General features: G+C 44.2%; 1 protein-coding gene across 2 annotated transcripts in view; it reads right to left on the reverse strand.

Annotated features, from left to right (window-relative positions):
* The window catches only part of LOC124546000 (cytospin-A), a 947,875-nt gene that overhangs the window by 545,334 nt on the left and 387,818 nt on the right, over positions 1-14,723 (reverse strand). Inside the window, exon 1 of one of the 2 annotated variants that reach the window (XM_047124971.1) lies at positions 5,862-6,116. The exons of the other annotated variant lie outside the window; for it this stretch is intronic. The gene's annotated coding sequence lies outside the window, so the exon portion shown is untranslated. Of the gene's footprint in view, positions 1-5,861; positions 6,117-14,723 lie in introns of those variants that run through there. 2 annotated transcript variants of the gene reach the window in all.

The following is a 14,723-nucleotide window of genomic DNA, read 5'->3' on the forward strand; positions in this document are numbered from 1 at the left end:
TATTGCATAGTTAGTTACACCCGTTATCATTGTATTGTATTGTATTGTATTGTATGTTAACCGGGGACCTAGAAACGACGTGGAGGCTCCGTCCCCGCCACAGCCGCAGTAGTCCACATCCCCGCGACCCCACGACGACTACCGCAGTCCACTCCTCCGCCGCCCCACACCGAGCCCAGGGTTACTGTGCGGTTCGGCCTCCGGTGGACCTCCCTGGGGAACGTCTCACACCAGACGAGTGTAACCCCTATGTTTGCGTGGTAGAGTAATGGTAGTGTACGCATACATGGAGAACTTGTTTGCGCAGCAATCGCCGACATATTGTAACTGAGGCGGAATAAGGGGAACCAGCCCGCATTCGCCGAGGCAGATATAAAACCGCCTAAAAACCATGCACAGACTGGCCGGTCACCGGACCTCGACACAAATCCGCCGGGCGGATTCGTGCCGGGGACCAGGCGCTCCTTCCCGCCCGGAAAGCCGTGGTTGAGACCGCACGGCCAACCGGGCGGGCCCTACCCGTTACCATACTACATACATCTAGCAGTCTCAACAAAGCTGTGCCAAATAAAATTACGCTGCAGCCGAGACAAGAGTGACGCCAGTGCAACGGCTGGTACGTGGTCACAGAATTATGACCTTCCTTTTTGCCCTTTGATCCAGACAGAGAGACTCGACAATTATGAAAGAAATTGTCATGTTGATTTAACAATTTTCAGATTATTGTAAGCCGTTCTGGATAGGCACCAACCCATTTTCCGTCTGTCCGTGACGTGTGTGAGCTCTTCCACATACAGACGGATAACAGCCTCAGAACGAACTAAAAATGTAAAATACGCAACAGATTTAACTTTCCTCCTTCATTGCCCGGCCCCCTTTTTTTTCTTGCTGTTGTGTTTCTCGTAGTAACACCATAAGTCGTCGTGTTGCTGCTTCCACTAAGTTTCGAGGAAACGTGGTAATGAGGAGGAAATCTGTGCCTGTGCTGTTTCGTGCAGGTAACACTTGAGATAAACAGTGTGTGTGACAAGCGACACCGCGCAGCCCATTCAGCGCGAGCCCTGCCGCGGCGGCGGCGGCGGCGGCTCCAGCCAGGCTTCCAGCACGTCCCCGTTCTCAGCGGGAGGTCTGGCCGCCACGAGACGCCAGTTTACAGCCGTCTGACTGGACAGCCTCATGACTGCAGAGAAACAGAACTTCGAATTCTAGCGACAATTACAGCAATCCTACAGGCGTTAACATTTCCGTAAATTCAATAACAATAAGTAAATACAGCTTCATTGAACAGTGAGGAATAAAGAGGTACCAGGTTATAAAGATAAAACTTCTGAACTGTTTAATTGTACACAAAGAAATATTTTTAATTTTTTTTAAAAACCTTGGTGGAGATTCAGACGTGTACGAGGTGAGTGGAAAGTTCCAGCAGTGTGCAAATTACAGAAGCTTAAGTTCGCTACGCACAGTATATGAAGTATATGTCAAGATCTTCCGGAGAAGATTTGATTTAACAGCAAAAGCAATTATGCACTCAACCGTTTGCCGTAACGGATGATAGTGCACATTATGTGTTTTCCCCACTATATAGTTAACAGAAAAACTGTAGGAATTTCATGTACCTCCTTACGGTGCTCTTATTGATGGCGAGAAAGTATTTGAGAGGGTAAAGAGAACCGAAGTATTTCAAATGTTACTGGACAAGTGTCTTCCATAGTATCCAGTGAATTAATACGAAATTTTAAATGGAATGACACTAGCTGTTTTTATTATTTCAAACTGACTGGTTCCGTGCAGTGTCGCTTGTCTTTCCTCAATTACACAAAATAAAAACAGACGTCAATTTGTTCTAACCCTGCGTTTGTAACGGAGCTAAAAAATTTCTATATAATTACAATATTAAAGTTATGTTACACATCATTTCTCATATTACAGAGTAGCCATTCTTAACGGGAATCTCAGTTTCATTGTCAAATACTGAAGCCGCAATTGTATGCTATCGGTTTATATTAAAATTTTAAGGTACATTTGATGGGCGTAAAAGCCTATATTGTTAACGAATGCCCTCTACACGTATTAACGATGAAACTCTTATTTCCGTTGAGACTAGTTACTCCTTAGTTACAAGAATGTACGAGAACTACTCTAATTACATATAAATTTCTTTAGCTCTGTAATATTCTAAACACCGGACTGGAAACAACTGTCATTTACTTTTACACTATTTAATAGGTGTGGAGATCTACGGCCGGCCGCGGTGGACGAGCGGTTCCAGGCACTTCAGCCGGATCCGCGCGACTCCTACGGCCGCAGGTTAGAATGCTGCCTCGGGCATGGATGTGTGTGATGTCCTTAGGTTGGTTAGGTTTAAGTAGTTCTAAGTCTAGGGGACTGATGACCTCAGATGTCAAGTCCCATACTGCTCAGGGCCATTCGAACCATCTGAAGATCTACAATACAGCGCCCGAAAGCCCTCAGCTTCTAACAATAAGGACAGCAATCGACTTATGGAAAATAGACTCCTTTTTTTCTACAGAAAAGGATAGTGGATAGCTCCCTGTGCCAAATATGTCCAGTTTTGATTAGGTGCAGATTGTTTAATTATTCTCTTAGTTCTGTTACCAATTATACGGCATTACATTAAGACAGAAAATGCACGTTACTTCGACCTAGCAAGTGATCAACTGAACGAAGATTCAAGTGAACGACGATTCAACAGAATACCACAAATACTGTCAACTGACTACCTGTCTACAGATGCCCTGTTTCGCTCTAATTCTCATTATAACCCACTACATCTTTCTCTCTGCCAGGAACAGTGTACAAGTTTATGGCTACATTAGTAGTTTTGTCGATGTACGAAGATTTCACGTAGATAAGAACGCTAAAGATTTCGTTAACAGTTCAGTCGGTTGTAACTTGCTTATTCGATTGTAACTTGCTGCTATTCGAACGTAGAAACTGAGCAGATTATTAGATTGGCACTATTGTACAAATACAGCGTATGTTCTGCAGCACACAAGGTCCACTTAAGCGTGACTACTCTGTCGCACAGTGTGAGCTTTATCTAGCCAGATCAGGTTAACGAAGAGCAGCATGACGTACTTCCACCGATAGCCTCGCAGCCCTGCAGCGTGCTGATAAGCAGAAGCCAAAGCACACTGCACGCCAATAACGCAACATTGCGACAATGAGCTTGCTACAGGAATGATCCCACCTTCCGATATAGTTTACCTTAAGAACTCAATACATTAAAAAGTGACACAGGTGCATTCATAAGCACGGTTTGCGTTCCAAAATATTTCTCTGACGACAGAAGCATTTAATCCTGTTGTGTATTATCTCTTCTGACACAGTGGAATTTTAAGTGGAAAGAGATTTCGTAAGCTACCTCTGAAGTATGAGCTGTCATCGCAAAAAACCGTATGTTTTCGCACTGCGAGAATGCGTCGTAATTAGAACAGACAACGATAAACGAACGCTGGACCACATTGCTTGCAGGCGAAGTAGCTGATGATTCGTGTGGTTTGAACTAACTACCCAAAGTTTGTCCTTGCAGTTAATGGGAATTGGTGTGGCGGTACAATCGTAGCTATACTAGAGAAACCTTTAATTATACAATGGTTGCAACTACACCGCGTCAGATGCTCTCGTTGTTTCGTTAATTACTGTAAACGTCTATTAAGATACTACTTTGATAGGTGGATAATTATTTCCCCTTAAGTGGAAAAACAAGGGACGCCTTTTAAATGGCCAGAAGGAACTGCCCTAATCTCAAAGAAATCTTACTAATCGGTGCATAGACCTTAGTTCCGTTTCACAGACACGTTTTGAGTAAAACTCCTGTATCACCACAGTAATGGTTATATAATCAGTACCGCTGGCCAAATAAATATTTTCGAGAAAACAAAAACCAAATTTTGAAAAAGAAAAAGAGGAATGGCTAATGTGAAGTAAAAGTTGCCGGCTACGTTATTGCGATTTTCATATGGCTGAATTTACAAGTAAGATTTGCTGGCACTCCATGTGAATTTCAACCTGTTTAGCAGAACGTGTTAGGACAGCGACCGAACTATCGACTAAAATAAGACGACAATCTCTTATTACTCATTGTATTAGATACCACGTCTAGATGCTGTCCGCAAATTGCTAGAGAAAAAACAACCGTTATGATCAGTGTAATAGGTATATATAACGCGCAAGTTACGCCTGACGTCTTTAACAACGTCAATAGTTTTGTTTTTCATATCGCGAATCTTTTGTGCAGAACGAGCAGCTGACTTGGCTGCATAAGATGATCCGTTACGCAGCCAAGTCTTGAGACCTTGACAGGCAATTGACGGAGTCGCCTCTCGGCTCTGGATTAGCACGCACCACATAAAACCAAGAACGAGAAACAATGGAGACGTTTCGAATTAACATTTCGAACAAAACAAATAATATTCGTTCCGAGTAAGAGATTTTCACTGCACAGACACTCCAGTGTACGGGGAAATGAAACTGGTATGTAACCACAATGATCAGAACCACCTGGTAACTTTCGGACACTAGGTAACAACCACAACAACAACAGCAACCATGCGCTTTACGCGCTTTATTTCCGCAGCACCTGTTTTGACATTCAAGTAAGATTTGATGGCACTCCATGTGCACGCCATGTTTGATTTTTGACTTTCAGATAAACATTATTTTACGTTCCTAAAACATGTATCAATACACAGAACGTGATTCCAATTCGGTGTACGTCGACCATGTGGAAAATCCCTGCTGCGATTGTGTACCGTTCTGAACAGGTTACTGTCTCATCTCTGATAGCGGAAAAAAGGTTTGTTAACATATTACTTCCTTGCACACGTGTCATGCAAATTTTGCAAGACGATAAAAAATTGTGAAATGAGAGCTCAGATGAGAGCGTAACCACAGAAATTCTTCCGACGCATCATTCGCGAATGCAACAGGGAAAAAGTGAATGATGATGGTATCTTAAATACTCTCCGCAACACAATGTAAGGTGACTTTTTGAGTGTAGTGTATGTGGAATTTAAAACACAGCAATAGCGAACTATTGACAATATGGACGACGGTAGGAAGGTGTAATGAAGACGCGGAGGGTCTCACGGAGGGTATCATCATCCCGATACCCAAACCACACGGTGGCAGAAGGACAGGAGATTATAGACCACTCACTCTCTTGAACTGCGACAGGAGATTATAGACCACTCACTCTCTTGAACTGCGGCTATAAGATTTTCGCACGCATCCTTGGTGGTCGCCTGCGGTCTTCAATTTCTGATAGACTCCTCAGAGATCAAACACGTCTCGGCGGGAAGAGTAACGTACATACGGCGCTAGGTGACTACCGAGATATCATCGCATTAGCAGCGGCATGCCGAGTGCGTGGGGCACTAGTCGCTGTTGACTTCGATCATGCGTTCGACAGAGTAAACTGACAAGACGTAATTCAGACACTTGGGTGGAATGAAGTGTGGTAAGTTGCGCTTGAAAATTGAAATTTTTCGCTGTATTATCCGAGACTGCTGAGTTTATAATAATAGCTACGTCATAGTGCAATTACGAAACGCGTAAAGGCAAAAATCACAAAAAAGGAATTAAGACCACCACAGCCAACAGATAGGGTATTACCGTGGCATACTTCGATAAACATTTTATGCCAGCCGCAAGTAGGAATGTATAGGATTTCGTGAACAATAAACTATCCCGGCCAGTTGCCAGAGATGCGAGCGCTTTCCCTCTCTGCTTATAACTGGCCAAGGTCACTGAATAAATTTGATGCAGCACACGACACGAGCAACTGGGAACGGGGACGCCCCCTGCGCAGCCAGTGGACGACCGCTCGCAGCAGGTACCTTAGGGGCCACGCCCACGGCAGCGACAGGTGCCCCAGCGGCCTTGACCGTGGCGGCTCTCGACGGCGGCGACGGCGCCGAAGACCTCGCGCCAGCTGCCGGCTTCCTATCAGCGACGCCTGCAGCGGTCCTGCAGGGTGGATCGGTCGGCGGCTTATCGGCGCTCGTCTTGGGACAGGATGGACCGGCCGCCGCCTTACTGGTCGTTTCGCGGACGGGACCGGTCGCCGGTCTGCGTCCCGCGCTAGCAGCCGGTCTCGGCCTGGCGGTCCCCGCGGCAGGTGGCTTAGCGGGCAGGGAGGCGCCGGCCGGCCGCCGGGCCGCTGCCGGAGGCGGAGGCGTCGCGGAGCGCCGCATGCCGCGCCTCTGTTCTCTTCCCGGCACGTCACGTGCAGAGCGGCGGCGGGCGCTCGGCTAAACTGAGGAGCGGCTGACGCTGCGGCCGCGGCTGCATCGGGCGGGTCGTGGCGCGCTCAGGGGCCGGGCCACGCCGCCTCCCCCACTGCCGAGCCAGCGCCGGCTGCCGCGCGCGATAACAAACAGCGCAGCGCCGCGCCGCGCAACTCCATGCCACGCCACAATGACTCATCTGCCGAGAGGTCGCGTCTCTGACCGCCAAAACACTGTCTCCGGCATCTCTCCTTGAATATTGTAGCAGCCGCAGCAACAGCAGCAGCAGCATCATGCCTTCAACCAATTGCAGGAAAATAGCGCCTTGGTTTTAGGCTCAATAACTTCTGTCATCACCAGGTGATGGCAATCTGATTCTCTCAGCATCGCCTGATTTAATTCGACTACATTTATCATCATTTTGCTTTTGTTGACATTTGTCTTCTATCCTCCTTTCAAGACGCTGTCCATTCCACTCAACTGCTCTTCCAAGTCCTTTGCTGTCTGACAGAATTAGTATGTCATCGGCAAACTGTAATATTTCTGGTTTATTCAGCCATCGTATTAGGCTCCAGGAAGCTATTCCCAGGGCAGTGGAGATGCAAGAAGCTTAGAGATGACGCAATGTTGGATGAGGTACCTGTGACAGATGTTAGATTCGGTACCATTCCCGTGAGAATGACCGCATGCATGGTGCTGCTGCTCTGTGATTGGCTGCTGTGTTCGGGGGTAGGGCGCCTAAACGTTAAACTTTAGTTGCTATTATTAATTAAACCTGTCATCCAAATTACTTCATTTTTTTAAAATAAACATCTCTCAACACCCAGCTATCAATCAGTCATTTCAAAATTATTAAAATCAAAGTATTACTAAAACAAAAGACTGACGATATTACTGCCGATGCACTTCGGTGGCGTTCGGGTCACGCCTTGCTGGCTTGGCGCGCCAAGTGTCTCGGGCAGTCCGGCTCTCCAGTTCTGACCGTTCCAGCGGACAGACATGTTGTCTGTTATAGCAGTATTTCTTTCATGCAATTTTATCTACTACAGTTCCGACCGTGGCTAGGTACAGACATGGTGTCTGTAATACTAGTATTTGATTCATGTAATTTTATTCTCCATTTCCGACGGTTCCAGTAGACAGACATGTTGTCTGTGGCAGGATGTATTTCATGTTATTTTAGCCAGATATAATGACTGTGGAAAGATATGTTCAATACGTTGTGATCAAGAATAGTTTCTCGTGTCTATATCAATAAAAACGCGAGTAGCAGCCCAAATGAGTTATAGTTTATTCGTAGCAGCAGTTCCTTGCGAAGTTAATTTCAGCCTCAAGAAAAAGAATCCACGACCTGCGTGCTGTTTTCTGCGCTGGGGACATCATCATGAAGACAGCAGGTTAGTGAAGTGTACAAGAACTTCTGTATTCCACACAGGGTAGTGGCGACAACTAGGCACCTCACGTGTACTGCATGCACAGTACAAATGTGCTGAGTGACACGTCATCTGCAGTAATGCAGAGGAGGTAAAGAAGGATGAAAGTATTAACACTATCTCACTTTTATTCCTTTTTTTCTTCCCGTACAACCTCAAAGTTTTTATTTCTTCTCCATGGACCTTAATTCCTATTCCAAATTTTTCTTTTCTTTCCTTTACTGCTTGCTCAATATGCAGATTAAACAACATCGAGGATAGGATACAACCCTGGCTCATTCCTTCTCAACCAATGCTGCCCTTTTGTGACCTTCGACTGTCCTAACTGCCATCTGATTTCTGTACAAACTGTAAATAGCTATCACTCCCTGTATTTTACCCCTTCCACCTTCAGAATTTTAAAGAAAGTATTCCAGTCAACGCTGTCAAAAGCTTTCTCTAAGTCTACATATACTATGAACGTAGATTTGCCTTTCCTCAACCTATCTCCTGAGATAAATCGTAGATCAGTATTGCATCGCGTGTTCCTACATTTCTCTGAAATCCAAACTGATCTTCCCCGAAGTCGGCTTTACCAGTTTTTCCATTTGTCTGTAGAGATTTGTTTAAGTATTTTGCAACCGTGACTCATTAAACTGATAGTTCGACTCTTTTCACACCTGTCAGCACCTGGTTTACCACTAATGGCATCATCCGCAAGAAATACGACAGAATTTGTCTCTCTAATTACAGCCCACGATAACAAAAACTGTCAGATCTATCTATTTACGTCCATTCAGACCTGTTAGCAATAGGAAAACCAGATGAAGATAGTAGAGAATTTATATTTTCTAAATAAGTGACGAAATAATGGAGAGGTGAGACGAAACAACGCGTCGTCCAGTGTCAATATAACTTTCTACAGGTAACACACCATCGTCAGTTATGTACGTCAAGTATGATCGAGGTCGGCGTTACACACAGATGGTAAAAGCTGTTGTTCTTTCACAATCCAACAGAGAATTTTTGTCCTTCATGCAGTGTCCGTAAAGCATATTTGGTGATCTTTCTCAAACTTGCGTTTCGGCAATTGGCATGTGTTTACCGAGAATTAAATGCACAGAAGACGTTAAAATTTATCTAAGATATTCGATGCCCTTTGCCATATGTTGGTTCATCGACAAAACATAAGATTTGATACCGCAGGAGGGCAATGATCCGAAGTACCGCAGCAGGCTTCAAAGGAACTGGATAAAGGAGAAAGACGTGCAAGCACTGGATTGGCCCTCACAGTTGCCTGAAGTCAATCCTATCGAAAATGTATGATCGTACATTAAAAAGAAGTTGCAAGTAAAATGATTTCCACTTTGAAACACCTGTCAACGCAAAGTTCGACGCATGTACAGGTTTCTTCCACGTGAATACGCGGAAGACTGTTTCACGTACGCTTCGCAGATGTGAAGCAATTATCTACGCTGTGGGTGACTGGACGTATTACTAACTGTAACTGCTTTTTTTCTTTTTGTTCATATATGATGTACGTATTGTTTTAGTTTCTTCTCAAGTACATTTTTTCTACTGATTAACCCAATCACAATCTTATTTAACGAAGTGTAAAAGACTAGAGCTGCAAATCTCTGCGAAAGGTAAAAAGTGCACCTAATTCCATTACTTTTGTTCGTACTTGGTGTAGTTACCAAGCCTGGTAGGGTATGTAAGGGGTATGAACAGCGTCAGATTTTGAGTGATCACTGCGGGACACGGTGGTATCACATAGTAGTGTGAGATAGGTTTTGAAACGAGCCTCGCATTGGGATAGTCTATTTCGCTGGCTGGTCTAATTGTGCAAGATTCATATTTGCTGGGTATTTGGATCTGACAGTGGCCTGATGTTTCACTACATGCTAACTTCAGGGTTGACGTATCGTCGCCATGGTTCCGGCCAACTATGTCTGGTCATGCCAGCGGAGGATAGCCGTATTGTGCGTCAAAAGCACATTGTACAGGTAATGCGCTTCACACTAGTCGCAGATCAGCAGCAGCCGGACAATCGAATTACCGCCCAACGGGTAGGCCGACCTGAACACCACGACACAAACGGCTGAGTTTGGAATGTTGGCATGACTGGGAAGCATAGAGTGAGCTGAAGAATAACAGCGCATTGCGTTCAGCGTTCAGCCGCGGTTCTGCACTACCCCCGACTACCACCGTCGGCGAGTATGGCGGCTAGCCATCCCATTCTTCAAATGTTTCGGCGAGGCACAGCGGTGTTACTGATCGCATCGTGGTGTGGGCAGCTAGCAGGTACTGCTTCAGGTCACGGCCGACGGTGGTCGAGGGAACTTGGGACAAAACGATTCGTCAAGTACAGATAGCACAAGATAGGACGTGTGTGGGATTAGCCCAGATATCAACTCAGTGCCAGTATACGGGGTGTTATGGACCGTTAACAACGATGGTGAGCCTCAGGAGAGGATGAAACGGCTTTGTGACATCCTTCTCAACCGTATCAGTGAATGCAGCCACGCCACAGGAGCTGATAACTACGCTCATACAGTGAAGTAGTAAATTTGACTCAATAATGTAAATACTGAAACAACAACAAGGTTATGAACAAGAAATGACATCACATACAGTCTCAGCTCGCGAAGTGCTTCACTTTTCAAGCAGCGTGTAGGTATTCTGTAACAACACATTTTAGTTGCAGAATAGTTCCTTTAATTGCGTGTTTTTTTACTTAACTGTACATACGTATTTGTCCAAAGTGAGTACAGTACACACACTTGACGCGTTTACTTCACGAAAGTACTTTTTTTGTGCCTCAGCAGTGACGTACCCGTTCAATGATGCAGAGCTAACTTATGAGGATCTTATGAGGATGACACTTCAGCTTAATCATACTGGGGTAATGTATGGATTTTTCCTTTTATGAAGTATGTTTTATCACATTTTCAAGCTCGTGTTTTAAATCAGTAACTTCTCATCGTTTGATAATTTACATAAATTATCAGAATTGTATCTTGTTTCCTGTTTCCCGCAAGGTCTGAAGATTGTAATTATGGGCCGCACGGGATTAGCCGAGCGTTCTAAGGCGCTGCAGTCATGGACTGTGAGGCTGTCCCGGCGGAGGTTCGAGTCCTCCCTCGGGCATGGGTGTGTGTGTTTGTCCTTAGGATAATTTAGGTTAAGTAGCGTGTAAGTTTAGGTACTAATGACCTTAACAGTTAAGTCCCATAAGATTTCACAAACATTTTAACATTTTTTTGTCATTATGGGCCGAAATCTTCAGTCGACCACTTGTTTGTGACCACTTACTGGAATGAAATATTCTGTACCTCCGGGATCACTTCCTATTCACGACTACATCACAGCTTGTGAAATCAATATTGCAATCGCTATCACGATTATTGAGGGCATCCATAACCCTAACACTGCCGCCGCCGCCGCCGCCGCCGCCGTATTTTCGGAACCATCTCTATTACCATCATTACCAACATCGCCAGCACTACCGGTATCTTCAACACACGCATCATCGATCATCAGCATCGCCATTTATTTCTTTAAGCTTGTTCTACCTCTGTTACAGATCTTTTACCTTATTTACCCATCTCAATGTTTAGTTATGGAACAACGTGTTGGACCCATAGACATGCACTGTGTTGTTGAAATAAATTCAGGCATCTATTTATTCTGATTTCTTCACTCCCTTCACGGAGAAAGACTGACCACACCTTTCCAGTCTGCAAGAACTACCTTTTTTATGTCGGTTGTCAAACTTACGTTTTCGTTTCTGTGAAGCTACAATGGTATTTCAAATACTTCTTAAAATTGGAGTAAAACTTACCACGTAGCTCCGCTCTCCAACATCTCTGCATTGCTCCAAAGGAAATTCTAAAACAATGATCGGTCCTGTGACTTAGTTGTACATTTCAAGGAAGCCTAACTATGGAAACAGTGAATTCTATTTTAACGATATTATTGATAACCAGAGGTTTGGTTTAACTAACTATTTCTATATCATCTTTCACTGGTTCCATGATTTAGCTAGTATTCTATAATTTCGTTCCGTGATCTTCTTCCTCGAATGAAATGATTAATTTTCAACAACACGACTTTTGGGCTACTTTGACGTACTATAAGAAACTCCTTCCCATCTCTCATACATTGAAGTTGTCAATCATGTGCACGTAAAAATGTCGGCGACAACACACATTTGTCCGACGACTTGCCTTTTTGTTGTTCAGCAATACTATCAGTTTTATTCGTTCTTATTCCTCTGGCGTTATTGCTGTACAATGGTCTTATTGGAAGAATGAGATCTGTTGAAACCCTTCTAATCGAACGATGTTTACATGCTACCCGCTCCCGCAACTGGGTGAAACCAACTTGCGACGCCGCGCTGGTATTGTATAAGAAGGTGGGTAGTTCGAGTACCGTTGGCGGTGACGAATCGCATCACTACATCAAGCGTCAATTCTCTGATCAATAGCCAACTGTCTGGGCATGACCGAAGCGGCGAGAGCTTTGGGAACTGATACTTAAAGGGTCAATTGCTGATCGCTGTCTTATATCACTCGCCGTTACGCTCCGCAACCTTTTTATAGTCTTTCAGCGAAGAAGCTTGTATTGCGGCACGTTGCTGAACATATTTCGTGCATTACATCACAGACAGATACGGTATTTGGCATTCAGTGCATCATGCGTACAGTTCAGGAGAAAATGCGGACTGAAAATGAGCTCGGGGAAAAATTTTTGAGTGTAGAGGTCAGTCGACATCGTACTATCTCATTTAAGCAGTCGTGGTGGTTTGAAAGATCAATCTCAAATTCGATCAGCAGATGTCTGGGTGTCACTTATCACTTTTAACCTCTGCAATGTTTGTTGATGTGAAACGGGCCGAACTGCAGCGTGGTTAAACTGTACGTCTTCCTATAAACGAACTAGATACGAAAAGTCAAAAGTCGAAGGGAGGCAAAGTCTCACCAATAAGATACGCGTAGGAAAGCACTCTAGCGTTCAGACCATCACCGGGTTGACAGTTTGACTTATGGTACGATATTCCTTTGACCTATGTTGTTGTTGTTGTTGTTGTTGTGGTCTTCAGTCCTGAGACTGGTGTGACGCAGCTCTCCATGCTAATCCATCCTGTGCAAGCTCCATCTCCCAGTACCTACTGCAACCTACATCCTTCTCAATCTGCTTAGTGTATTCATCTCTTGGTCTCCCTCTACGATTTTTACTCTCCACGCTGCCCTCCAACGCTAAATTTGTGATCCCTTGATGCCTCAGGACATGTCCTACCAACCGATCCCTTCTTCTGGTCAAGTTGTGCCACAAACTTCTCTTCTCCCCAATCCTATTCAATACTTCCTCATTAGTTATGTGATCTACCCACCTAACCTTCAACATTCTTCTGTAGCACCACATTTCGAAAGCTTCTATTCTCTTCTTGTCCAAACTATTTATTGTCCATGTTTCACATCCATACATGGCTACACTTCGTACAAATACTTTCAGAAACGACTTGCTGACAAACCTATACTCTATGTTAACAAATTTCTCTTCTTCAGAAACGCTTTCCTTGCCATTGCCAGCCTACATTTTATATCCTCTCTACTTCGACCATCATCAGTTATTTGGCTCCCCAAATAGCAAACCTCTTTTACTACTGTAAGTGTCTCATTTCCTAATCTAATTCCCTCAGCATCACCCGACGTAATTCGACTACATCCCATTATCCTCGTTTTGCTTTTGTTGATGTTCATCTTATACCCTCCTTTCAAAATACTGTCGATTCCGTTCAACTGCTCTTCCAAGTCCTTTGCTGTCTCTGACAGAATTACAATGTCATCGGCGAACCTCAACATTTTTATTTCTTCTCCATGGATTTTAATACCTACTCCGAATTTTTCTTTTGTTTCCTTTACTGCTTGCTCAATATACAGATTGAACAACATCGGGGAGAGGCTACAACCCTGTCTCACTCCCTTCCCAACCACTGCTTCCCTTTCATGTCCCTCGGCTCTTATAACTGCCATCTGGTTTCTGTACAAATTGTAAATAGCCTTTCGCTCCCTGTATTTTACCCCTGCCACCTTTAGAATTTGAAAGAGAGTATTCCAGTCAACATTGTCAAAAGCTTTCTCTAAGTCTACAAATGCTAGAAACGTAGGTTTGCCTTTCCTTAATCTTTCTTCTAAGATAAGTCGTAAGGTCAGTATTGCCTCACGTGTTCCAACATTTGACCTATTATAACCTTAAAAGAACCACCACCACCACCAGCACCACCACCACCTCTAATACGTTACGAGATCTGATGAATAAAAAAATAGAGGAAAGTTAAGATTGTTGCTTTAATGCTTCAGATGTTCTACGTAATCTGTCTCACTTCTCTCCCTTCAATATAACGCACTTAATGTTCACACAATAAAGTGAAACTGTTATGGAAGTCCTCCTTTGGAATGTTGTTCAACTTGTGCGTCACCTCTTCCAGGTGTTGATTCTGAATATTCATGTCTGCTTTTTTTTCTTTTGGTAAGTTCGCAGTGATGACACCAAGTCTTGTTACCAGTCATGACCTTTCCAGAAAAGACCCGTTTCGAGTTTTGCACTTCAAACATGTCGCGGAAGGCGTCCACGCGTCGTTTTCTTTGAGTCAGGGTGTGCGCGACGAACTTTGGACACACTTTTCTGTTCTACAAAATGTTTTCAAGAATTTCTAAAGCTTGATTTAGATATCTTGCTCCATTGTGATTTGTGACAGCAACTACACACTACAGGCACTGCTACCCGACCACGATATTATTGCACTTGCGCTCCCGTGGCCATTATCGGAAACAAGGAGTGATGTTACAGTAGACAAGTACAGTGGTAACTTAGGAAAACTTAACACTGTGAATGGTTTCTAGATAGCTCAGCGTGAAGTGGTTCACCGTGTCCTCGTGACCGATCAGGATAGAAACTAACGAGAAATCCACTGAAACGCCCTCACTTCCAGGTGAAATAATATTATAGTCGACCATTTTTAACACTGCTTGCTCTCGACTGGTCTAATGCAAAT

The sequence above is a fragment of the Schistocerca americana genome, chromosome 8 (assembly GCF_021461395.2).
Source record: "Schistocerca americana isolate TAMUIC-IGC-003095 chromosome 8, iqSchAmer2.1, whole genome shotgun sequence".
Lineage (NCBI taxonomy): Eukaryota > Metazoa > Arthropoda > Insecta > Orthoptera > Acrididae > Schistocerca > Schistocerca americana.